The sequence below is a fragment of the Zalophus californianus genome, chromosome 10, assembly GCF_009762305.2.
Source record: "Zalophus californianus isolate mZalCal1 chromosome 10, mZalCal1.pri.v2, whole genome shotgun sequence".
Taxonomy (NCBI): domain Eukaryota; kingdom Metazoa; phylum Chordata; class Mammalia; order Carnivora; family Otariidae; genus Zalophus; species Zalophus californianus.
The window spans coordinates 54,105,510-54,131,544 of NC_045604.1; positions in this window are offsets into that span (position 1 = coordinate 54,105,510).

Below are 26,035 nucleotides of genomic sequence, written 5' to 3' on the forward strand. Positions count from 1 at the left end.
CTGAATATGCCAGTGCTTTCCTAAACCAAATGGGAAGCAAGAGAAGCTGTAGATACAAGTAGGAGGAGGGACGGTGGTATTGGTCAAGGCTGACAAAACAAATAGACTTCTCAGGCTCATGAAATATCGCTGGACTACTGAGCTCTGGGATTCAGCTGCAGGTCACCCTCTTGTCCTGTTCAGAGTTTATACATTGCTACTAAATGATTCTCCCTAGACAATATGGGGTCTCTGTTAGGCTATGTCTCAGCTTCCCCAATTACAGTTTCTGTACCCCTCACCACAGGTTTCTTCCATTCAATACAGCGCACTCTACCTTCCACTATAAGATAAAGGTCAGAGTCAAAACCAAAGAGTTTCACAAAAACAATAACCGCCTTGTTCCCCACAACCCCTCTCTACCCCATAACCTCCCCAAAGGGAAAAAAATGCAAGAAGGATCTTGGTTTGAATGGAAATTGATTAAACTTTTTTTTCCAGTTTCAACACTATTTTTTTTAAACTCTTGGTTTCTAGTGACCTTTCAAATACAGAATAATTAAATGCCGAAGTTGTTATAATTGAACAACCTAAATTCAAAAGGCATCCAACAATTTTGCCAACTCTTATTTTGGGGGCATACAAGACCCTGACATTTTGGAGGCTCCCTACCTCCTACCAGCATTGCTATACCTTGCCAGGGATGCTGATGCCTTTTAAATAATGAAAAAACTATGACTCACAGCTCCAAAATTTCTCATAAGAATTGTATTCTCTCTCTGAAAATTTAGGATAGAATGTTCCAGAAATGTGCTGACCTATAGAGATAGATAGATAGATGATAGGTAGATGACAGATTATATTAGATAATAGATGACAGATAGATGATACACTGGATTAAATGGACAGAGAGATACAGATACAGATCTAGCTTTCTCATACATCTCCAGCATATCTCAGCTATAGATACAGCTGAACATATTTCATATATGGCACACATGTGCATAAACAGACACACACACATTCAGATTCTGCTGTCTGGATATCCCTAAGCATTCCAGACTTTTAGATAAAAAGTTTTTTAACTACTCTAATAAAATGGCACAAGTACTCTAGTTCCACACAGAGGAAATGCCTCACTCAGAGGACTGGGAAAGGGGATGATGTCTACTTCTCTTCATTAGCCTGTTCAGCAGCCATATTCACCATGACTACCTGACTCTCGATTCTTGGGCCTGCTCTCCTCTTCTAGCACTGCCTTGCCTACATGAATACCAATTTTCTTCTTTGTATTCCCTAAAGCACCACTAACTTGAATGTGTGTGTGTACCAGAAGTTTAATGAAAATTTAGGGGCACTTGGCTGGCTCAGTCAGTGGAGCATGTGACTCTTGATCTCAGGGCTGTGACTTCAAGTCCCATGTTGGGCATGGAGCCTACTTAAAATTAAAAAAATAAATTAATGAAAATTTAGAAAGGGGTACAGAAAAGCTAAGAAACATATAGAAATATCAGTATTTGCTGACCTAAAGTTCCTTTACCACCTCCACCACAAATAACATGACACTTGCCAAGGATTTCCTCAGGTGCCATTTCGGATGCCTCCTCCATGGATGTCCTCCCATCTCTCATATTCTGAACCTCTCTCCCAGGCTACCCAGGTATGTGCAGTCCTCTCGCTCTATTATGCAGGATAATTTACCTCTTCTTTTGTCTTCCCTTCTCTTCCCAAGACACTTACCAAAAAGCCCCACCAAAATGATTTTTCTAAGCAAAACACTGTTTACCTAAAATGGATTTATGCTATACCCAGGGAAAGTAGAAACAGCTATAGTCGGTTTTTGTTTAAAATGACATTCCTTTTCTTTTTTGCCACATGCACACATGCACGCACACACACCTAGCAGAGAAATTTTAAAAACATATCATGACAACTCCCTGTTTAAAATTCTTTTGGAGGTTTCCCAATAAAATGTGAACCCCTTCCCAAGGCCTGTAGGACCTAGTCCTCACCTTCCTTTCTGGCTTTACCTCCTGCAGCTCCCCTTCTTGCTCCCTGTGCTCCAAATACACTAGTTGGAGCACATCAACTCATCCTTGCCCCAGGAGCCTGCCACTTACCTATCCCTCTTCATGGGGCTGGTTTCTATTACTTTACATGTCTCGGCTTCAATGGCACTTCCCTGGGAGGCCTCTTTAAGCATACCATTGATATAGGTTATGATGTTACTCTCTGTTGAAGCACTAATAACAACCTGCAACTACTTGATTACCCATTTATCTATACCTTCAATGGATTATAAGCCTCATGGGGCGGAGATCACGATTGTTTCATTCTCTATTATATCCCCTACAAATTCATACAATCTATGGGTAATAGCAACATATGGCTGAATGGATGAATGAATGCAGCTCCTTCTCCTTAAAAGGTGTTGTGCTAGGAACTTCATACATAGGTATAAAAATATGCTTGTGCTTCTAGGATCTTACCCTCAAACAGGAGTAATAAGACTTATAAATAATGACAAAATGAAAATGTTACCGTAATTCAGAAGAGGAAGAAACATTAGTTAAGATAACCAAAGACTTTGTAGATGAGTGGGTATTTGAGATGAACACTGAGAAATGGGTAAGATCACAAAGGATGGAAATTGCAATATTCCCGTAGAATAAGCAAAGACATGCATATAAGAAGTACAAAGCACCCTTGGCGGGGGTGACATATTGAATGAACAGTTTTGCTTAGAGGAGGTTTGTGTTATGTGGGTTAAGTGGGGAAATGCAGATTGGGGCCAGATTCTTGAAGCTCGTTGACTACCAGAATAAGAAATTTAAACCTGTAGTTTCAGAATATTGACAGGATTAAACTTAAGCAAAGGGAATTTTGCAGTGGCATATAAGACCAATTGGAGTGTGTATTCATTTGCCAGGGCTGCCATAACAAAGTACAAACAAACAGAACTGTGACTTACGCAACAGAAATTTATTTTTTCAGAGTTTCAGAGTCTAGAAGATCAAGCTCAAGGTTTTGGCAGATTTGGTTTCTCTTCAGGCCTCTCTCTTTAGCTTGCAGATGGCTCCCTTCTTCCTGTGTCCTTACATGGTCATCTCTGTGCGTGCATGTGATGAGTGTCTTTCTGTGTCCTAATCTCCTCTTATTAGGAAACCAGTCCTATTGGATTAGGGCCCACCCTAATGACCTCATTTTAACTGAATAACTTTTTAAAAAAGATTTTATGTATTTATTTGAGAGAAAGCGAGAACACACAAGCAGGAGGAGAGGCAGAGGGAGAGGGAGAAGGAGACTCCCCACTGAGCAGGGAGCCCGATGTGGGGTTCAATCCCAGAACCCTGAGATCATGACCTGAGCCAAAGGCAGAAGCTTAACCAACTGAGCCACCCAGGCTCCCCTTAACTTAATAACTTTTTAAAAGCCTTATCTTCAAATACAGTCACATTCTGAGGTATTAGGCATTAGAACTTCAACATATAAACTGGGGGTGAGGGGGGTGGAGAGACAATTCAGCCCATAACAGAAAGTGAGGAAGGAGAGGGAATAATTTTTGAGACTGAATGTCAGCATGTCTCATCTTCCCTTTCTGAGCATCATGAGGACTCTTCCTCCCCTGTTCATCCCAAAGAAATTTTGAGGGGTCTTGAGTATATTCAGGAAGGAAAGAAACTTTAATTTTGCTGTAAGGAAATGGAACACAATGATGTTTGGTTAGTAAACATTCTCTGCCTTCCTTTTGCAATGAAGTTCTTACAAAAGCTGAGATTGAGTTTTTAAAATCCCCTATGTTTGATCTTTGAAGACCCTGAGGAAAAAGCTTTCCTGGGCCTCTGTAGGAATGGTTCCTTTTCTCCCCCACCGTAGACTGATTGTTACCTAAGGAATCCTAGAACCTTTGTAAACAATTATGTTTGTTTTTCTTATTCGTTCCTAGACAAGCCCATCCCCAACAAATACAGTGAATGAAATTTGTGTTCTAACTTCACTCCTGGCTCCACCTAAGGTCCCCACCCTTAGTTTCCCAATGTCTCATTTGTCCTATATTTGTTTATATTTTTTTTTTTCATTTTGTAAGCTTTGTAAGCTTTCTCAAATCCTCTTTGTACCAGGGTAGAGTATTTAAAAAAATAAATGTTAGGGGTGCCTGGGTGGCTCAGTCCGGTAAGCATCTGCCTTTGGCTCAGGTCATAATCTCAGGGTCCTGGGATTGAGCCCTGCATCAGGCTCCCTGCTCAGTGGGAAGTCTGCTTCTCCCTCTCCCTTTGCCCCTCCCATACTTGTGTGCTCTCTCTCTCTCAAACAAATAAATAGAATCTTTAAAAATATTAAAATAAAAAATTAAAAAATGTTGAATTAAGAACAATGGCAAAAACCTGACATTAACTTTAATAATTTTATTTCATAGTAAAAGTCCTGCAAATCACAGTTCTCACTAGACATGTGTCTATAGCCATAAAACTAATGATAAATTGACAGGAATAAATCAAAAGGGAGGAGAAAGAGGAGTTTTTCTTGTTGTAGGAGCCTATGTCTCATGGTCAGGTTCTCCCTCTCTCCCCAAACAGCTGCTCTCTATAATCCTCCAATGATGTCCAGCCAGCAACTCCATTCACCCACTGAATTGTTCCCTCTCTTCACTGCCCCTCGCCATCAATCCTGTGCTCATTTCTCTGAACTCTGTTAGCCAGGAGGTGTCCCTTTTGTTCAGAGCCTAGGACTTAAACCTGGGCAGTGGTCACATGTGTGATATTCCAATGAATCCTATGAAACTACCAGCTCACATTCTGACTGTACCTAACATTTCATAACATCCTGTCTAACATCAGGATCTGTTTTATGTATACATGTCTCTCCACGTAAGCCATCAATTTGAAGGGAAGATTTATATCTCTTTTGTGAGCCCCTCAAGGGTGTCACCATGCTAGGGACCTAGCACTTCATCATAAATACTTACTAATATAACCGAATTTTGTGCCTCTAAAAAGCACAGAAAAGTTAGAAATAGCAAGAGCTAAAGGAGCTATGGAAGCTACAGGTCCAAGAAATAACCTCAATTAATTTACGTCTGTGTGGAAACTTTACTCTGAGACCAGAAAAAAACCACATGAGTGCTGACCACAGGACACTTAAAAGAGAGGAATCCAGCAGGAGGAAGGAAGGGGGTTATTGCTCACCATGTTATTTGGAGAAATATTCAGCCTCAAACAAAAAAAATTTGCAGTAAAAAAAAAAAGCCATAGGCTATAAAAGTAGGAAGAATGTACAGGAAAAAATAAAAAGACAAAACACACATTCGTTAATACCACTGCCAGGCACATATTATTTAATCTTCTCAACAAAACTGTGAGGCAGGCACAGAAGGAAACAGGGTGCAACAAGTAAACAACGTCCTACACTCACACAGCTTCTAAATTATGAAGCTGAGAGCTGAGGCCCAACCCATGTGATAAGAAAGCACAAGCTCATGATTCAATACTGCACATTGGGCTTAAAATGTGAGGGGATTAGACAGAGATGTAAACAGTGTGAGGTGAGTAAGTTAAAAGAGAAGGATATTAAAAGAATGGGGTGAAGTACACAAGGTGTTCAAGGTAGAAGTTTCAGGTTGAAAAATCATGAACACCAGACCTATACAAGGACATACATGTCTCATCAGTATGGAGCTACTTCTTAAAAGGCACCAATCACCTCCATGATGTCCACTTTAGTCCATAAAATTTGATAGTTCAATCAATGTTCTTCCTGGTTCCTGTGATAATTCTCTTTAAGTTCTCACAGTTAAGAGAAGTTAACTTTTCTCACTGAAATGAAATTTCCCTGTCTTCCTCTTTCAAAACATAGTAACTGGGCACTCCCAGGAAACCAAGAAAACTGCTTATTTGTGTAACACAACTATTTTTTTAAAGATTTTATTTATTTATTTGACACAGAGAGAGAGAGATAGCAAAAGCAGGAACACTAGCAGGGAGAGTGGGAGAGGGAGAATCAGGCTTCCAGGCAAGCAGGGAGCCTAATGCGGGGCTCGATCCCAGGACCCTTGGATCATGACCTGAACTGAAGGCAGATGCTTAACAACTGAGCCACCCAGGTGCCCCAAACACACCTATTTTAAAAAAGACAATCCCCTAAGAGAAAAAAACAAGCCACAAATGGGAAGAAAATATTTGCCAAGCAAAGGAATTGTATCCAAAATGTATAAAGAACTCAACATTCAACACTAAGGAAACAAATAACCCAATTTAAAAATGGACAAATCTCTAAGAAGACACTTTACTAAAGAAGAAACACAGATGGCAAATAAGTATATGAAAAGATGCTTGACACCATATGTCATTAGAGAATTGCAAATTAAAACAAGGAGATACCACTACACAATAATTAGAATGACAATAATCCAAAATGCTGACAACATAAAATGCTAATTAGGATGTGGAGCAACAGGAACTCTCACTCATTGCTGGTAGGAATGCAAAATGGTACAGCCACTTTGGAAGACAGCTTGACAGTTTCTTACAAAACTAAACATAGTCTTACCATATGATCCAGCAATGGTGCTCCTTGGTATTTACCCAAATGAGTTGAAAATATGTTCACACGAAAACCTGCCCATGAATATCTACAGGAATTTTATTCATAATTGCTAAAAATTAGAAACAACCAAGATGACCATCAATAGGTGAATGGATAAACAAACTTTGTATTCATAAAATGGAATATTATTCAGCAATAAAAAGAAATGACTTTAAATGCATATTGCTAAGTGAAAGAAACCAGTCTAAGAAGGCTACATATTTTATCATTCCAACTATATGATATTCTGAAAAAAGGCAAAACTATAGAAACAGTAAAAACAGTAGTGGTTTCCAGGGATTCAGGGAGAAGGAAGGCGGGATGAGTAGGCGGAACACAGAAAACTTTTAAGATGGTGAAACTATAGTGCTTGATACTTTAATGGTGGATACAAGACATTATGCATTTGTCAAAAGCCATAGAACTATACAACACAACTATACAATTAATGTGAACCATGGGCTTTAATTAAGAATAGTATATCAATATGGGTTCATCACTTGTAATGAATATATCACACCAATGCAAGATGTTAATAACAGGGAAAACTGTGTATGTGTGTTTATGTGGTTGGGGGTTAAGACGGGAACTCTCTGTGCTTCCTGCTCAATTTTTCTGTAAACCTATAATTGTACTAAAAATAAACTCTGCTAATTAAAAACAAGAAAAGAAAAAAAAAAACCACTACAATACAAAACATGTATGTCTCTTGTGCTCAAAAATTGAACCTATAGATACATGTACGTGATGGGAATTTGGGTAAGTTTTGGCAAATTTTAACCTTTCTTTGTCCTCTGAGGTTGTGTTTTACATTTGAAACAAGTCTTAAAGCTATTTGCCATTTGAAAATGCTGTTTTTGATGAATAATGATGAATCCACCAAAAACAACTTTTTTCTAACTCTAAATTAGTAGAAATTTAATTTCAATGTTTCAAGTTGTTTTAAGAAAGAAATCACATTCTCCTTCATAATCACGAGAATACAGGGGTGTTCCTCTCTAAAGAGAATTTGTTTGGATTTTGTTTAAAACAGAAATCCCTCTTTTGGGAATCCTCATCTCATTTCATCCTTATCCATCGCATTTCTTATTAAGGGTTGAGGACCTACTTACTTTTGTAGCACTAAGACCAAAAGAAAAATGAGAAAATGACTATGATCACATTGCTCCAACAATACAGTAAATTCAAGACAAATTCCACTCTACCCTCTCCCAAGACACACAAAAAGAAAATAACTCTCATGTTCATGCTGGAGAATGATCATTTGCTTGTTATGACTTTATGTGGTTTCATAAAAGGCGAGGAACAGTCATTGTGTCACAGTGTGTGTAAAAACGGGGAAGAAAGAAGAGGAAGCAAAAAACTCCTGGAAAGCTACAGCCCAAGTGAAGAAAGAAACTCAGGGGACTGGGACGCTGGGGAAATTCCTCCAAGGCTGGAAAGCAGAAAACTGAGACAACACCAGATTTCAAATCCATGGTTTCCAGCACATCCAGGTTAGAAGTTGAAATTAGAAGTTGAAAAGAATGCTGGTATAAGAGTGAAATATTTGTGTTCAGAAGTCCTCTCTTTTACTGGTTCACTTCTTTGGCCAGTTTCCCACTAATGATGGATGTTTGCTTCCTGTTTGATAGTGTTGCTCCCAGTTGCATGGAGTAAGTGATGAAGATGGAGAGATTACAATTCAATATTCCAGTCAGAGTTAAAGCTTTGTGAGACCATTCAAACTGGGACTGTCAATCCCTTTCAGAGTTCTGATCCAGTACTGGGCCCCAGTGAAACCATCAATTCCTCTCTGGAACCAACAGGACAATCAGGCAAAATATGGAGAGCTCTGCCCTAAGTCTGCATTGTCCCTGTGAACAGTAGGCACTAGGTAACACCTGGCCCTCCTTCTCAGCCTTTCAGTAATGCCCCTGACTCAGCTCCTGCCTCTGCATGAGGTAGCAACCTATCTGCTCTCTGGATACCTAAGATTTTTCCAGTTTCTCCTCCTAACTATATTCTAGTCAGCTCACTGGGAGCTACTGGATATCTAGGTACTGCCAGGGATGGCCTGAATTCTTTGTGTTCATTTGAAATAAGAAGGTGTGAAGTAATTAGGTACAAAGAAAGAAAAGTTAATACTTATGAAGCAGCAAATCGGGATGAGTTAAAATAGAGAAAGCAAGGACTCAAAAGAAAATAACCTAAACTGGTAGTTCTCAAAATGGAAAAGCATCAAACTCACTTTGAAAGCATCTCTAAAATAAATACAGATACCATCCCAGATCCAGTGAATAAAAAAGGCAGGGGCTGATATCAACTATACTTAAAGTTTAAAAAAATTATTTTATGTTTTTAAATGGCAGGAGGTGGAGAGAAGAGTGTAATTTTTTAAAGCTCCATGGTAATTCAGATTTCCAACCCTGTCTAAAGCCACTGGTTAAATAAAGATGGAATTTGTAGCTGAGCCAGGATATTTATTTTTTTGGCTGTTTTCTTTCTGTTCATTTAAAAACAATAAAGTAGGAAATAATCAGGTACAAAGAAACAAAAGTCATTCAAGCAAATGAAACGGTAAATTAAAATATCATTCCTTGCATTTTGTAATTGAACAAATTTTCTTTTGAGATCTTTAAGAGTGCTTCTAAAACTTCCTTCTTAATTAAGGAAAATATATGAAGTTTTACATTAAAAAGACAATTAACCCAAGTACACAGAGAATAGAATTTCCAAGTTAATTCTATAGTTAACCTACACTTATCTCCTTTCTTTTTTAAATTGTGTTCCTCTGATATTTCTGACATTCAGAAGTACAAAACAATGAACGATTCATTTTTTTCAGGTCAGCAGTCTGAACATTTATAATCATATATACTGAACATAGATATGTATAGGAATAGAAGGTTTAGGAAACTGAACTGAATCTGGATTGATCCTCTGGAAATTTAATTTTGTGATTTGGCTTTTTCTTTTAAAAGCAAAATGTCTCCAAAAATGAGTTAATGAATAACTCTTTTAAGTTGTATACTTATTCATAAGCATTTATTGCAAATGAACTTTAGAAGAAAGCTGCTGTGCGTGCGTGTGTGTGTGTGTGTGTGTGTGTGTGTGTGTATGCATATATGAGTGAGGGTGAGTAGAGGCCAACTGGTACAACACCTAGAGGGTCTGTCCCCCATAGATGTTTTGACACCGTACTAAACATTTTGAAAATCCTATAGGGCTGTAAGCCTCCTATACAGTCTGATCCTAGTCATAGGTGAGTTTACTGGCATCACCCAGCAAAAAAAGGCAGGTTCTGTGTGGGAGTAGAGGTAATTGACAAGTATGACTGGAGACTTGGGGGGCTGAGTAGTCATAGCTGTGGTTTAACTAACAATTTCAGTTTTGAGTTGTTGGGGCCCCAATAACTGAGAGCTAGAAAAGTGATATTTGGGGGAGAGAATCATCCAGGCACTAGCTCTGAAGACCTCCCACCAGAACCCTCAGATCACCTAGAAGCAGGAAATACTCTGGTGGAACTGTTGGCACCTCAGAGTCTCTGGCCACTTTCTTAAAGGCCACGTTTTAGAGTTGGAGTCTGGCTTCTCTACTGTTTTCTGGTTCTCAACCGAAGTTTTCTTTTCCTCCAAGTCTAATTAAGGTAATCAGAAAAATAATTTAGTCTATGTGATTTCTAGCATTTATTTCTTGGAGTACATTGAGTTTTTACTTTATAAGTATAAATAATCCACCTGTCAGAGTGTTACTCATTCTTTGAGACCCTGTTCAGGTTTCATTGACCTATAAAGCCTCCTCTAACTACCCCCAGTGGCTAGGTGCTCATCCTTTGTGCAATCGTTGAATTTTATGGATATCTTCATTACAGAAAAACACATTACACTGAAATTTATAACATGTCTATCTTCTTGAGGCAAAGCCATTGTTTTATTCACATGATACCTCCATTCTTTAATTGGTTCTAAACTCAATATATTTCTTGGCAAGAATAAAATAGTGAGAGACTAGAATGGAGAAAGGAAGGGAGAAAGGGAAAGGGGAAGAAAAAGGAAAATACTTCTTTAGTCTTATATTCAAACAATTATTTCTAGATTATGAGAATTCAGTTCATCTTACACTCACATAAAGAGTTGCTAGAATGAACCAAAATACACTTTCACACAATATAGGGGAAAGAGTAGTCACCTTTTGTTGCTAGGAGGCCATACTCAGAAAGAGTTTATATCCTGGAAACACCTCAGATCACCATGTCTAGGAGTTCTGTAGTTCCCTCCCCAGATAAAAGCCCAGGCTGCCTTTCCAGCTAAAAAGCTCTTATGAATGGCCCAAGATATGCATCCCAGTCCTCCAAGTAAACAGAAGTACAAGACTGTACGTATGGCACCTGCTCAATAAATACTTACCCAAGTTATACAAGAATGCCTTGAAGAAAGAAACAGTAATTATTTATTTTCCTCAATTACTTGAGGAAAAAAATATATATACCAACTGCTCTAGAATGACCGAGGGCAAGCCCAAGGTCAGCTCTCCAAGTTAGAACTGCAGCCTAGTGCTCTTTCCGGGAAAAAAATGAACTCACAGTGAAATAGCTGGTTTTAGCAGAATTGAAAAAAAAAAAAAGTTTTGAAAAGGGGACCACAGAGGAGTGATCTTAAAAAGTTACCTTACAACAAATATGGACTTGTTCTATTCTACTCTTCTGAAAGACAAATGACTAGAAGTTCAGAAATTTAGAATTCTAGTTCTGTTGTTGATAAAAAAAATAGATGGGTGACTTTAACCAAGTCGGTTTTCTGTGCCTCAGTTTCCTTATCTCTCCAAGCAGGATAATAATCTCTGAAATATCTCAGAATTGTTGTAATTCCAGACAGTTAAGTGATCCAGTGTTCAAATTTAATCTCCTAAGAGTTCTCTAACAACAGTTCTTTTTTTTTTTTTAAGATTTTTTAATTTATTTTTTAACAGAGAGAGAGACAGCAAGAGAGGGAACACAAGCAGGAAGAGTGGGAGAGGGAGAAGCAGGCTTCCCACGGAGCAGGGAGCCCGATGCGGGACTCGATCCCAGGACTCTGGGATCATGATCTGAGCCAAAGGCAGATGCTTAACAACTGAGCCACCCAGGTGCCCTCTAACAACAGTTGTTAGAATAGAGACAATTAAAAAAGTGTGTAATAAATGAAGTGGGTGGTTCAGAATGAATTTTCTGTGTTAGTTTTCTGAGTTCAAAGCAACCTGTTCCTCCAGGAAGATGTTTTGATTAGTGAGATGAAAAGTATTCAACTATTCCCCATAGCTTTCCAAAGCTCAGGTCATTGTGAGACCTTTTTGTTGTTATTGTTTTCACCAACCCCATATGTTAAAGACTTTTCCCCTATGACACGCTTTTATAATTAATGTTGTTTTTCTTTCCATATTTCATGATTGAGATAATGATGGTGGGAAGAAGGTAAATTGAAAAGAAATGGTCAGTCTGAAGGCATTTCTAGTTCTCATCTCCTCCTGAGTATCACATGAGGTCACTAAATTGTAAGAAAGGGCATTAAAGCAGGAGCATCAGAGATATAAGGGTCCAAGTGAGTAATGTTTGGGTTACTAAAGGCACAAGCAACACTTAAATTTGTCACACAAAAAAAACCCTTCAATAATATTACCATAATAAACTTTTGCTGAACTCTTACCAAGTACAAGTTGCTCAATTCAAATTTAACAGGATGATAAAGCAAGAAATAATAGGCAGCGGGTAGGCTGAAGAGCTGCAGATGGACCAGCAAAGAATAGAAAGAAAGCTTCTGATAAATCCAAGAAAATGATGGAAATAGAATGACAGAAAAAAGAATGCTGACTGCCTGGAAAGGAGTTAATTTCCTTTCCTCAGAGGGGTTAGACAGACCATGTCCTTCCAGAAGACAGTATTAGAGTATTATTACCCATGCAACCCAGGAGAGTGGCCAGGTCCTGTGGTGGCCCTGCAAGAAAGACTGCTCCTCAGGAGAGCCCGACTGATGGACCAGGAAAAGGAATAGAGTATAATGATTGCAGAAGAAGTAGACTTGGTTTTTCCATACAAAAGTAAGCCAAGAAGCAATAATGAATGATGATCTATACAATTTTGAGATCTGTTGCTCCATTCTCTAGCTATTTCCAAGTGCTTGGAAAAAGAAGTATTATTATAGTCAGTGAACCTAATCACGTAGAAGAACACATACAGAACTTACATTAATAGAGGTAACATATACTCAAAGCTGAATCGGGTACAAATCCTTCCTTCACAGAGTTCACAGTCTAAAACAAGAGTTCTTAACCTGGAGTCTATAAATAGAATTAAAGGAAATCTGGGGCACCTGGGGGCTTCAGTTGGTTAAGTGTCTGACTTCAGCTCAGGTCATGATCTCGAGGTCCTGGGATTGAGCCCATCATAGGCTCCATGCTCAGCAAGGAGTCTGCTTGTCCCTCTGCCCCTACCCCTGCTTGTGCTCTCACTCTCTCTCTCTCTCACACACACAAATAAATAAATAAAATAAAATAAAAAGAATTAATGGAAATCCATTAAATTGAATTTAAAATATATTATTTTCACTAACTTCTAACTAAAATTTAGCATTTTCTTCAATTATGAATTAAACCTCAGTAGTATTAGCAGTAACTGTGACTTCGTCAACAACTGAGATCACAGTTACTTCCATATTCATCACAGTCATTGCAGATATTGTAAGCTACTGACCTGGCAAATACCCAGGAGCCACATATGCTCACCATGACTGAAATCACATCAGTAATCAAACCCACCAGTTAATTTTATTTAATGCATTGGTAAAGAAGCACAAATATCACTACAGCCTATTTTTGGAAGTTTCCTTTTATATTTTGATAACTAGACTTCAGTATAATTGGTTTCTTTTGTAACCCTATGTTCATTGTTTTATAAATTTGAAATCACTCTAAAAAGAGGTTCATAGGCTTCACCGGATGGCCAAATGGTTTCATGTCACAGAAGATTAAGAATTCCAGGTCTGAGAGAAGTCAGACAAGCACACACAGCTGCCTGGCATTAAGTGTGGTGACTACCTTTTGATGGATGCCTGGTTTCCAACCTTCTAGTTGCTTCTCTGGGCTATTCCAGATCCTTCTAATAAGTTCCTTTACTGCTTATGTAACCTTGAGTTCACATCAGTTAAGTGCAACTGAGACTCTCAACTAGTACCATATTTAAATGGTATTTGTATATTGTGATTTTAATAAGCATATTTCATAGAAAAAGCATAAATAGCCATCACAGGCCAACTCTAAAATATTACCAGCTTAACAAATCTCCTTACTGAATCTAATCTGCCACCTACCTTATAGTAACCGCCAAATGACAGGTCTAGTACATAAAAAGAATTGAAAATGGAATTGCCTTGAAAATTCAGCCCCATGAGTGGTAGCAATTTTTATATGCTTATAAAATATAAACTGTTGGGGCAACTGGGTGGCTCAGATGGTTAAGCATCTGCCTTTGGCTCAGGTCATGATCCCAGGGTCCTGGGATCAAGTGCCGCATCAGGCTCCCTGCTCCTTGGGAGCCTGCTTCTCCCTCTGCCTCTCTCTCTCTCTCTCTCTCTCTGTCTCTCATGAATAAATAAATAAAATCTTTAAAAAAATAAAATAAAAAATAAAATAAAATATAAACTGTCTTGAATATCTGATTAATGATTTAATGTATCTTTTTCCACTATGGGGATTTTCTTATCATTCTCTTACTAGTATCCAAATGACTTAGCAAGACAACAGATAGTGATTGATGGGTCAGTGATGGAGAATTCAAGAATAATTCTATTTTCTCTTCTTTCCACCCAAGAGGATTTACTTACTGAGGAAAGGAAAGCAATCACCTCAATGTGGCACTCCCATGACTTGGATGTCCAAGAGCAGAGTTAAATTGAGATTCTACGACAAACACGGCAAATAGGTTTCATCTCATACGCCCACTGGGATCTAGTGGTAGCGGCTGTGTGGAGCAGTGATGAGAGGTGTCTTGGGGCTCCCTCCTGGCTCAGCATGAAAGAATGCCACAGTTCATTAACAAAACTTGTCAAGGGCATAGAAGTGGTGACACGAGCCCTAGGTATCTTCCACCCTAGTTCTATATATCTTCATGAAAAATTACCCAAATGGGACCACAAAGCAAAGTCAGACTAGAAGAAAGCCCTTCTTCTATTGGCTGAGTCTTTCCAAACCCAATTTTGATTCTCAACAGGCCTGCTGAGATTTCTTAGGGCCTGGACAGGTGGTCCAATATCACAAGCTCATTAGTAGACATGAGAATTAGAGACATAATAATAGCCAATAATCCTCTTGGGAACTTCCCCATCATGTACCAGCTGACCAAATGCAAATTCATTTGAGTCCTTCTGTAGATTCTGAGCTCCAAATAGTGAGAATAAGGAAGACTTCAAACACTGGTAAATATTCAAGGATTTAAAACCAAAGGCCTCTTCCTAGTTTACCTTGCTTAAAGAGATGACATGAACTACTCCCAGAAACTAGTGACTACCTACAGTGGTAAACATTCTGGCATTGGTGGCCTCTGCTGTTTCTTCTTTCTAGTCATATAGTCCTTTTGTGCAAGGGTCACTCTTACTCCCAAGAGGAAAGTCAACATGACTCACTTTGAGAAACTGAAAGTACACCGTGTCCACATGAGCAGGGCTGTCTGCTGTATAACCACAAAACCACATCATAAGTCAGCTGCTCAGGAAGGAGAAGAGGCAGTGGGCTGAACAAACTCACCCCCCAGGCCAGACGGCCAGCCTTCCTTTGAGAGGACCTGTAGGCTCCTAGCTAAGCAGAGACTTGGGGCAGGTGACAGATGCCCACAGCCAGGGCCGTCAGGGTCACTGGCTCTGGTAACTAACCCTGAAACAAGGGCCTTCCCAAGGCCTGGTCATGAAGCTGTGGGTTTGGCTTTGTTCTTTCCTTTTGCTTTGGCACAGTCTTCTCCTAGTTTGTAAACCTTTTCCTAAGCATCCAGTGCTCTCTTGCCAAACCTTATATTAGGTGATTTGGGGGAGGGCTTAAGGGGCCTCACCCTGGCTGGGATACTGTCAGGGTACCCTAATAATTCTCTGAGTACCCTAATAATTCTCACCTAGCAGGTATGAGAAAGGGAACACAGCTAAAGCTTTAATTGGTAAAGGAGTAGCAATCACTCACGTTAATCAGAATGGAGCCATGTTTGGTCATTTTTGTGGTCACTTTTAGACAATACTCTCATTTGCATCTGTATTCAGACACAATTATGGAGTGGTATTGTTTTTGCCTTGCCCCACTGTGGTCACGGGGTGGCCTTGTCAGATGTTAGAGCTCTGTGAAATCGTTTGTTCAACAGGAGAACACCAAGCCCTCACAGGACTCCAGGGCCAGCCCCCTGCAACACCAGGATCTAGCTGATAGAGCCAAGCCTGCTCCTGGCTCTCAGAGGTTGCTTTGCTTTTAAATCCCAATCGGGCAGTATAGATGCCACTCCTACCCTTCCCCCCACCTTTCACTTAAAACTGTTCTGTTTCCCATTTCTTCCTTCAAAAAATTCACTCTTTCAAAGTGGTCTAAACAGAATTCATCTCCTTTAACATTCACAAGAATTAAAGTTTTGTCCCAGAGCGGTTGGAGGGGCGTCTTGTACTTGTATCATAGTAGTGACCTTTTAGAGATAAAAGCTGACCCCACATAAGCCATAAATGGTGAGACTGCTAAACTGTGGAAGAGAATACATTTAAGATTTCTCCGGTTAAATCAAAGAGGCAGCTGGGTCCTCTGCCAACACAAAGAGCTGCACCTGCATTTCACCCATACAGTTGAACTTGGAGGTTAACCAGCTCAGTGAGGTTCATTTCTGCTGCCCCACTGCTGATTTCCCCAGGCCATCCACAGCCTGGCAGTCTCTCCTCTCACACAGAATCTCCTCTCATCTGGCTGACCTGTCTCGGCTCATTTTCATATGGAGACGCTACTTCTGAATTCATATTGGAGCTTGATCTGCCAACCCTAAAGAGTTGATTTTAGAATAACGACTGTCCTGAACAAGCCACCCTCTCTCTTTTTTTTGATGTTATAACTTTAGAGGTTTATTGTTACTCTATAAGTGACATTCATTTTTAAAAATCACTACTGCTAATACTGTCTCTATACAGAAAACAACTTCATTAATCAAAAATGGGTCTATTCAAATAAAATCTACCACCAAGATGCCAACGTTCCTTAGCTAATGGTGGAAATTTTATAGACTTCACATTAATTATGATCTTAGGTCTTAGATGTTTGATAATACAATGATTATCTTTCCACAAGGGTAGTTAAATTTTAGTTATATGCTTCTTTTTCCTGGAATGGAACAATTATAATTATTTAACAACAACAAAAAAACCACAATTTTGAAACAAGGGACTTGCTTTTTAATTTCTTTCTCATCAATACAAAGTAAGCTGGCACGTTGGCTACAGAATAGTCTATAGCAGAGGTGAGAAAATTATGATCCGTCGGCCAAAGTCTATTTTTGTAAACAAGGATGAACAGGATCCCAGCTTCCCTCCTGTGTCTACATATTGTCTCTGGTCACTTGTGCACTACAAAGGCAGAGGTGAATAGTCACAAGGGAGACCTCATAGTCCCCACAGACTAAAATGTTTACATCTGGCCCTTTCCAATGAAACTTTTGCTGACAAGTTGGTCTCAACATGGCTTGGTCTCTTTATCTTGTGTATTTGATCCTATGATAAAAATAAAATGTTGATTATACTATTCAAAATTTACTCTTTAATTATAGTTATCTTTACAAGTTAAAAACGTATACAACATCTACATTTTAAAATAGTTTATTTTGTCATTCCCAGCCACCCTCTCTAGCCTTTCAGCTAGTCAGCGGGCTGAGCCGGACACTGGGCTGGTGAATTTTTGTCATAATACTCTGCTACCACCTAGTGAAAAATTCCTAACCAAACAAGCCCCTAGAGCTGCCACGGACTCAACATCTACACACCCCTCACACCGACCCAAGGAAGCAGACACTGCTGTCAGTCCAAAACACCTCGTAGGCATCCAATGCTTCAAGAAAAGACCTGTCTGCTAGGATTTCCAAGGCAAACCCTTCCCCCTCCTCTCTCTCAAGCCCCAGTACTGTGAGAGGAAACTGCTCACTGAGAAGAATCTAGTTTGCTACGAGTCCACACTGAGACTAGAAAGGAAATAAGAACAAAACCAGTCTGGACCTGTGAAAGGGTCACAGTCAGCCCTGCAGGATAAGCAAAGCTAGAATTCCTAGGGACATCTTGTTGTTTCTTCACAGTTTTGTCTTTGGGCTTAAGAAACAAAAGCTATGGTAACATTCATATTTTTTAAAAAAAGAAAAGAAACAAATACCCATTTATTTACCTCTGCTTACATTGGGCCAGACATTTTATTTAATCTTCAAAATAGCTCTTTGAGATTACATATTAACATCCCCACTTTACAGATAAGGTAATTGAGGCAGAGAGAGGCTAAGCAATGTGTCCAAATTCACCTCACTAGTTAGGGGAAGAGTTTGGACTAAACCTCATAGAGTCTGGCTTCACAATCTGCCTTTTAACTGTTATGTTTTTCTGACTCTTTCTATGCCACCTGGAACACTGATCCATGGAGGAGAGAAAATGGGAAGGAAGGAACTTTCCTGTCTCCTCCCTGAGCCTGCATCCTCTGCCTCTCTGTCAACCCATTTCTCAAGGCATCCTAGAGTCCTTGGACCAGATTCGCAGCTTCCATGGCCTCTAGGAACATAGAATTCTAATCATTGTGTGTGTGTGTGTGATCCAGATAGCTGTAATAAGGAATCAGCAAGAAAAACACAAAATCCAGATTCTCTTCCAGTTCTAACTAAGAAGAAATAATAAGTGATTATTAAAATCTAGATGTAGCAATGTCAGTAGAATATAATGTAACCTGAAAGTACAACGAAACAATAGATTTAAACAAGAAAATTATTTTAAAAAACCAAAGTAACTTCTGAATGATATTTTGTGTGCACAGATGAATCATTAGGGTCAACAAAAAGCTCACACTGATGTATCTGACCATATGAGGACACCAGGAATGGAGTGCTAGCATCCCAGCTGCCTCCCCTGAGTGACCAGCCTGGCAGTTCCTACCAAGAAAAGAAGGCAGGTGGGAGAGCTCACTGGTGAGAAGGGCTGGGAAGTGTTGCTCTGAGAGATATTCCCAGGGGAACCTTTGTACATGCAGAAGAGGGAATTCAGAAAAGAGGAATTCCCTAGAAGGTCAGGACTGGATCTCAGCCATGGCAGAGACCAGGAAAGAAACCCATAGATGACTCTGGAATTGGGTCATGAATGACTGCCCAAGGGCCTAATCTAGCCCACAGATGTGTCTTGACCGGCTTACTCAGTGCTTTCTAACTTATGAGTCAGTGCTAGCATCTAAAAAAATTAGAAAATTTCACATAAATTTGTATTTCCAAGTTATCTTTAAGAATTGGAGGATCTAGTGATATGGAGCCCACATTCCATGGATGGATGAACTCAAGTTGGCTTGAGGCCCTTCAAAGTACCATGTCTGGCATGGTTCCCACCCAGCCAAGGCACTCATGTAGCTTTTTTCCAGGAACCTAGAATCATTTGAGTTCTTGGGGGCTGATCTAGCAGTGGCTGCACGGGGCCCTGGGACAGGCCGCTCCACCACAAAGGATAATATATACTATAGCTAATAACTGCCAGCCTGCTTAGCACCCAGCCCACAAACGGGGGCATGACCACAGGAATTAGAAACGACTTCAGGACTATGATCCTTCTCCCCATGTAAGAACTCCCATAATTTGATCCCAACTTAGCATCCCAGCATAATTTCCCATTATTTCCTTTATAGAGCCTACATTGCAGCCACACCTCAGTATCTACTGTTCTCTGAATGTTATTCCCAGGTCTGTACCTTCTATTTGGAATGCCTCCTCTCTACCCCCAGCTACTACATGTGTCCAACCTATACCCATCCTTTGAGGTCCAGCTTAAACTCTGCTTCTGTGAAGCCAGTTTCTATAGCCATAACTAATCCCTCCTCCTGTCTCACTGTAGTATTAGTTTATATGCCTGTTGTAGGAGTACCACAGTCTGATTCACATACTATGAGTCTATCATTTCTGTCCACTTGTGAGTTCCCGAAAGGTAGAAACTGCCTCTTATTATCTTTGTGCCTCACTCCCTCTCCACTCCCACTTCTTAGTTCCTAATAAAGTACCCTACCAAGAGTAGACCACCAATAATTATTGAATATATTTCTAAAAAAGCAAATATGTGGTGTATATATACAATGGAATACTACTCAGCCATAAAAAGGATGAAATCTTGCCATTTGCAACATCATGGATGAACCTAGAGGGTATTATGCTAAGTGAATTAAGTCAGAGAAAGACAAATATCATATGATTTCACTTATATGTGGAATCTAAAAAACAAAACAACAACAAACAATAAAGCAGAAACAAAAGGGGAGTGGGGAGCATAGGCTTACAGTTATGGAATGAATAAGTCATGGGAATAAAGGTACAGCATAGAGAATGTAGCCAATGGTATTGTAATAGCATTGTGTGGTGAAAAATGGTAGCTACACTGTGGTGAGCACAGCATAATGTATAGAGTTGTTGAATCACTATTTGTACACCATGAAACTAATACAACATGGCCATCACCTATATCTCAATTAAAAAATAAATAAATAAATCGCTGAGTGGGCATTGACTTCTACTGCCATCTAGCGACCATAATGTAGCATTATGCCTAAAGACATCGCCATGATGTGGGAAAAAACAAACATTCCAAATCCATCCAACCATTTTCTTTCTTTCCTTTATTTCTTCTTCCTTCCTTTCTTTTCCTCCTTTCCTTTTCTCATTTTCTTCTTTCTCCCTTCCTTTATTCATTTATCCTTTCACTCAAGTAATTTTTAATTATCTAGGTGATAGACGCAATGAGCAATGAAGAATCAATACAAATGTGAAAAGGAGCTTGGGAAGGTGGTGGAATAGGAGGATCCTAAGCTCACCCTGTCCCACATTTGCAACTAGATATCACTCACATATGTGTAAATAAGCTGGAGAATGATCCCAAGACTGGCTTTGAGTAACACATTGGTTCAGATGGATCTAACAGACATATTCAGAATATTCCATCCTAAGACAGGAGAATACACATTCTTTTTCAAGAGCACATGGAACTTTCTCCATAATAGATCACTTATTAGGCCACAAAATAATATCAACAAATTCAAAAATACTGAAGCCACACCACGAATGTTTTCTGACCACAACACTTTGAAATTAGAAATCAACCACAAGAAAAAACCTGGAAAGCACACAAATACATGGAGGTTAAATAACATGCTACTAAACAATGAATGGGTCAACCAAGAAACCAAAGACAAAGTTGAAAAATACATGAAGACAAATGAAAATAAAAATACAACAGTCTAAAATCTTTGGGATACAACAAAAGCTGTTCTAAGAGGGAAGTTTATAGCAATACAGGCCTACTGCAAGAAAAAAGAAAAATCCCAAATAAGCAACCTAACCTTACATCTAAAGGAACTAGAAGAACAATAAACAAAACCCGAAACCAGTAGAAGGAAGTAAATAATAAAGATCAGATCAGAAATAAACAAAATAAAAACTTAAAAAACCCAATAGAACAGGATCAATGAAACCGGAGCCAGTTCTTTGAAAACATCAACAAAAATGATAAACCTTTAACCAGACTCATAAAAAAAAAAGAGATAAAGCATTCAGATAAAAGCAGAAATGAAGGGGAAGAAATACAAAAGATTGTAAGAAAATACGAAAAATTATATGCCAAAAAACTGGAAACCCTAGAAGAAATAGATAAATTCCTAGAAACACATAACCTACCAAAACTGAATCAGGAAGAAATAGAAAATTTGAACAGACTGATTAGCAGCAATGAAATTGGATCAGCAATCAAAAAACTCCCAACAAATAGAAGTCCAGGGCTGGACAGCTTCACAGGTGAGTTCTACCAAACATTTAAAGAAGAGTTAATACCTATTCTCAAGCTATTCCAAAAAACAGAAGAGGAAATAAAAGTTCCTAATTCATTCTCTGAAAGCCAGGATTACCCTGATGCCAAAACCAGATAAGACACTACAAAAACAGAGAAGTACAGGTCAATATCTCTGATGAACATGGATGCAAAAATCCTCAACAAAATATGAGCAAACCAAATCCAATGATACATTAAAAAAATCATTCACCATGATCAAGTGGGATGCAAAGGTGGGATGCAAAGGTAGTTCAATATTTGCAAGTCAATCACATCAATAAAAGAAGGGATAAAAAATATATGATCATTTCAATAGATGCAGAAAAATTATTTGACAAAGTACAATATCCTTTCGTGACAAAAACCCTCAACAAAGTAGGATTAGAGGGAACATATCCCAACATAATAAAGGCCATATATGAAAAACCCACAGCTAACATCATACTCAATGGGGAAAAACCGAGAGCATTTCCCCTAAGGTCAGGAACAAAACAGGAATGTCCACTCACCACTATTATTTAACATAGTCCTGGAAGTCCTAGCTACAGCAATCAGACAAGAGAAAGGAATAAAAGGCATCCAAATTGGTAAGGAAGAAGTAAAACTTTCATTATTTGCAGATGACATGATAGTATATATAGGAAACCCTAAAGACTCCCCCCAAAAAACTACTAGACCTAATAAATGAATTCAGTAAAGTTGCAGGATACAAAATCAATGTATAGAAATCTGTGGCATTTTTATATACTAATAATGAAGCAACAGAAAGAGAAATTAAGAAAACAATCCCATTTAAAATTTCACCAAAGATTATAAAATACCTAGGAATATGAAGTCTTCTACCTACCAAGGAGGTAAAAGACTGAAAACTATAAAACACTGATGAAAGATATTGAAAATGACACAAACAAGTGGAAATATATCCCACATTCATGGATTTGGAGACAGATATTGTTAAAATGTCCATACTACCCAAAGCAACCTACAGATTTAATGCAATCCTTATTAAAATACAAATGACATTTTTCATATAAGTAGAACAAACAATCCTAAAATTTGTATGGAACCATAGAAGACCCTGAATAGCCATAATAACCTTGAAAAAGAAAAACAAAGCTGGAGGTATCACAATCCCAGATTTCAAGTTACACTACAAAGCTGTAGTAATCAAAACAGTATAATACTGGCACAAAAATGGCACATAGATCAATGAAATAGAATAGAAAGCACAGAAATAAACCCATGTTTATATAGTCAATTAATCTTTGACAACGGAGGAAAGAATATGCAATGGGAAAAAGACCACCTCTTCAACAATTGGTGTTTGGAAAAGATACATGCAAAAGAATGAAACTGGACTACCGGCTTACACCATACACAAAGATAAATTCAAAATGGATTAAGGACATAAATGTGAGACCTGAAACTATAAAATTCATAGAAGACAGCACAAGCAGTAATTTCTCCAACATCAAATGTAGCAACTTTTTTCTAGATATGTCTCCTGAAGCAAGTGAAATAAAAGCAAAAACAACTATTGGGACTATATCAAAATAAAAAGCTTCTGCACAGCAAAGGAAGCAATCGACAAAACTAAAAGACAATCTACTGAATGGGAGAAGATATTTGCCAGTGACATTTCTGATAAAGGGTTATTATCCAAAATATATAAAGAACTTATACAACTCAACACTCAAAAAAAAAAAAAAAAACCACAGATCATCCAATTAAAAATGGGCAGAACACATGAACAGACATTTCTCCAAAGAGGACATCCAGATAGCCAACAGACACATGAAAAAGCGCTCAACATCACTTGTCATAAGGGAAATGCAAATCAAAACTACAGTGAGATATCACTTCACATCTGTCAGAATGGCTAAAATCAAAAATACAAGAAAAAACAAGTGTTGGAGTGGATGTGGAGAAATAGGAACCCTCATGCTCTGTTGCTAGGAATGCAAACTGGTTCAGCCACTGTGGAAAATAGTATGGAGGTTCCTCAAAAAGTTAAAAATGGAACTACACTACTATCCAGTAATCACACTACTGGGTATTTACCCCCAAAATACAAAACCACTACATCAAAGAGAAACATGCACCCCTGGGGCGCCTGGGTGGCTCAGTCATTAAGTGTCTGCCTTCGGCTCAGGTCATGATCCCAGAGTCCTAGGATCGAGCCCTGCATCGGGCTTCCTGCTCAGCGGAGAGCCTACTTCTCCCTCTCCCACTCCTCCTGCTTGTGTTCCCTCTTTCACTGTGTCTCTCTCTGTCAAAAAAATAAAACCTTAAAAAAAGAGAGAGAGATACATGCAACCCTATGTTTATAGCAGCATTATTTACAATAGCCAAATTATGGAAGCAGCCTGTGTCCATTGATAGATGAATGGATAAAGAAGCGGTGATATATATCATTATATATATATATATATATATATCATTATATATATATATATATATAATATTATTCAGCCCTAAAAAAGAATGAAATATTGCCATTTGAATCAACATGGATGGAGTTACAGCATACAGTGATGAGCAAAGTAAATCAGTCAGAGAAAGACAAATACCATATGATTTCAGTGATATGTGGAATTTAAGAAACAAAACAAGCAAAGAAAAAGAAAAAGGAGAGAGAGACAAACCAAGAAACTGACACTTAACTACAGACAACAAATTGATGGTTCACAGAGGGGAGGTGGGGGGGGGGGATGAGTGAAATAGGTGATAAGGATTAACAAGTACACTTATGATGAACAATGTGTAAGGTAAGGAGTTGTTAGATTACTATATTGTACACCTGAAACTAATATAACACTGTATGTTAACTACACTGGAATTAAAAGAAAAACTTAATAAAAAAAGAATCAACACAAATGTGAATAGATACAGAGGACTCGGGGCGCCTGGGTGGCTCAGTCATTAAGCAACTGCCTTAGGCTCAGGTCATGATCCCAGGGCCCTGGGATCGAGCCCCACGTTGGGCTCCCTGCTCAGCGGGAAGCCTGCTTCTCCCTCTCCCACTCCCCCTGCTTGTGTTCCCTCTCTTGCTGGGTCTCTCTCTGTCAAATAAATACATAAAATCTTAAAAAAAAAAAAAAAAAGATATAGAGGACTCCCATTGCCAGCCACAATAGAATAAGCCCACTGCAACCAATATCTCCCACCGATTACCTAAAAACTGTGGACAAACACACAAAAGCAACTACCTGACAACTCTGAAAAGTTAAAAATAACAAGCAGATTAAGAAGGAAAAAACTAAAAAAAAAGAAAAGAAAAAGGGAGGAAAAACTAAATTTGAGAAACCAATACAGGGGTGAGTTTCCTTGGTATTTTTATTCTTTTGTTTTCCCACTTTGACCTAAGGATTTTTTTTCTATTTTTCTTTCCAGTTCTGCACCAAGGGCACCCCAAATCATGATCCTGCCATGTGGGCACCACATTGCAAGAGTGGTTCCAACACCTAAAACTTTGAGGAAAAACAAAGAAACAAACAAACAAACATATTTCTGGCCAGGGGAACCAGAAAAAGGGAATCTTGTGATTCAGAAAGAATGGGGGAATTATTTATTTTTTCCCTCTCTGTTTTCTCTTACCACTTTATCTTGAGGGTTGCCTCAGCCATAAAGAGTTATATGAAATGTGTTGACTAGAACTTCAAGTTCTTAGTAAGAAGAAAGATAAAGATAAAGATAAACCTTATCTTTCTAGTCAGATGACCAGGAGAAGGAATGTCTGAAAGCCAGAGTGTTTGGTAGAAATGCGGGGAAGAACGATCTAGAGAAGGAGATCTTCTATTGCAGTGGATAAAGCATGTCGTGAATTTGCCTCTGAGTGCAAATGCACAGGACAGACCCAATGCAGCTTAGCAAGGACTTTGAAAACTAAGTTGGAATGACCATCCAGAGAAGGTAAAACAAAACTTGCAGTCTGAACCTAATATGAATGATTACCTCCAATAAAAAAAAAAGCAACAACAACAAAAATCAACATTGTCCAGAGAATTTTAGTAGGGCTTAGAGTCTCCTAATATAATAACCAAAATATCTGGATAAAGTCCAAAATTACTTGACCAACAAGAAACCAGGAAAATCTTATCACTTCTTAAAGGAAAAGACAATCAACAGGTATCATACCCAAGATGGCCCAGAAACTAGAATCACACAAAAACTTTAGAACAGCTATATTACCAGACTTCTAGAAGCAAACATCTCGAAATGAAAGATGGAAACTCTCAGCAGAAAAATAGAAACTACCAAAAAAGAGAGGAAATTTTAGAACTAAAAAAATCTGAAATACAAAACTCAACAGACTCAAGGGAGATGAAAGAGGAAAGAGTCAGCAAACCAGTATAGATCATTTGGTCTGAAAGATAGAGAGGAAAAATGTTAGAAAAAATAAACAAACAGAGCCC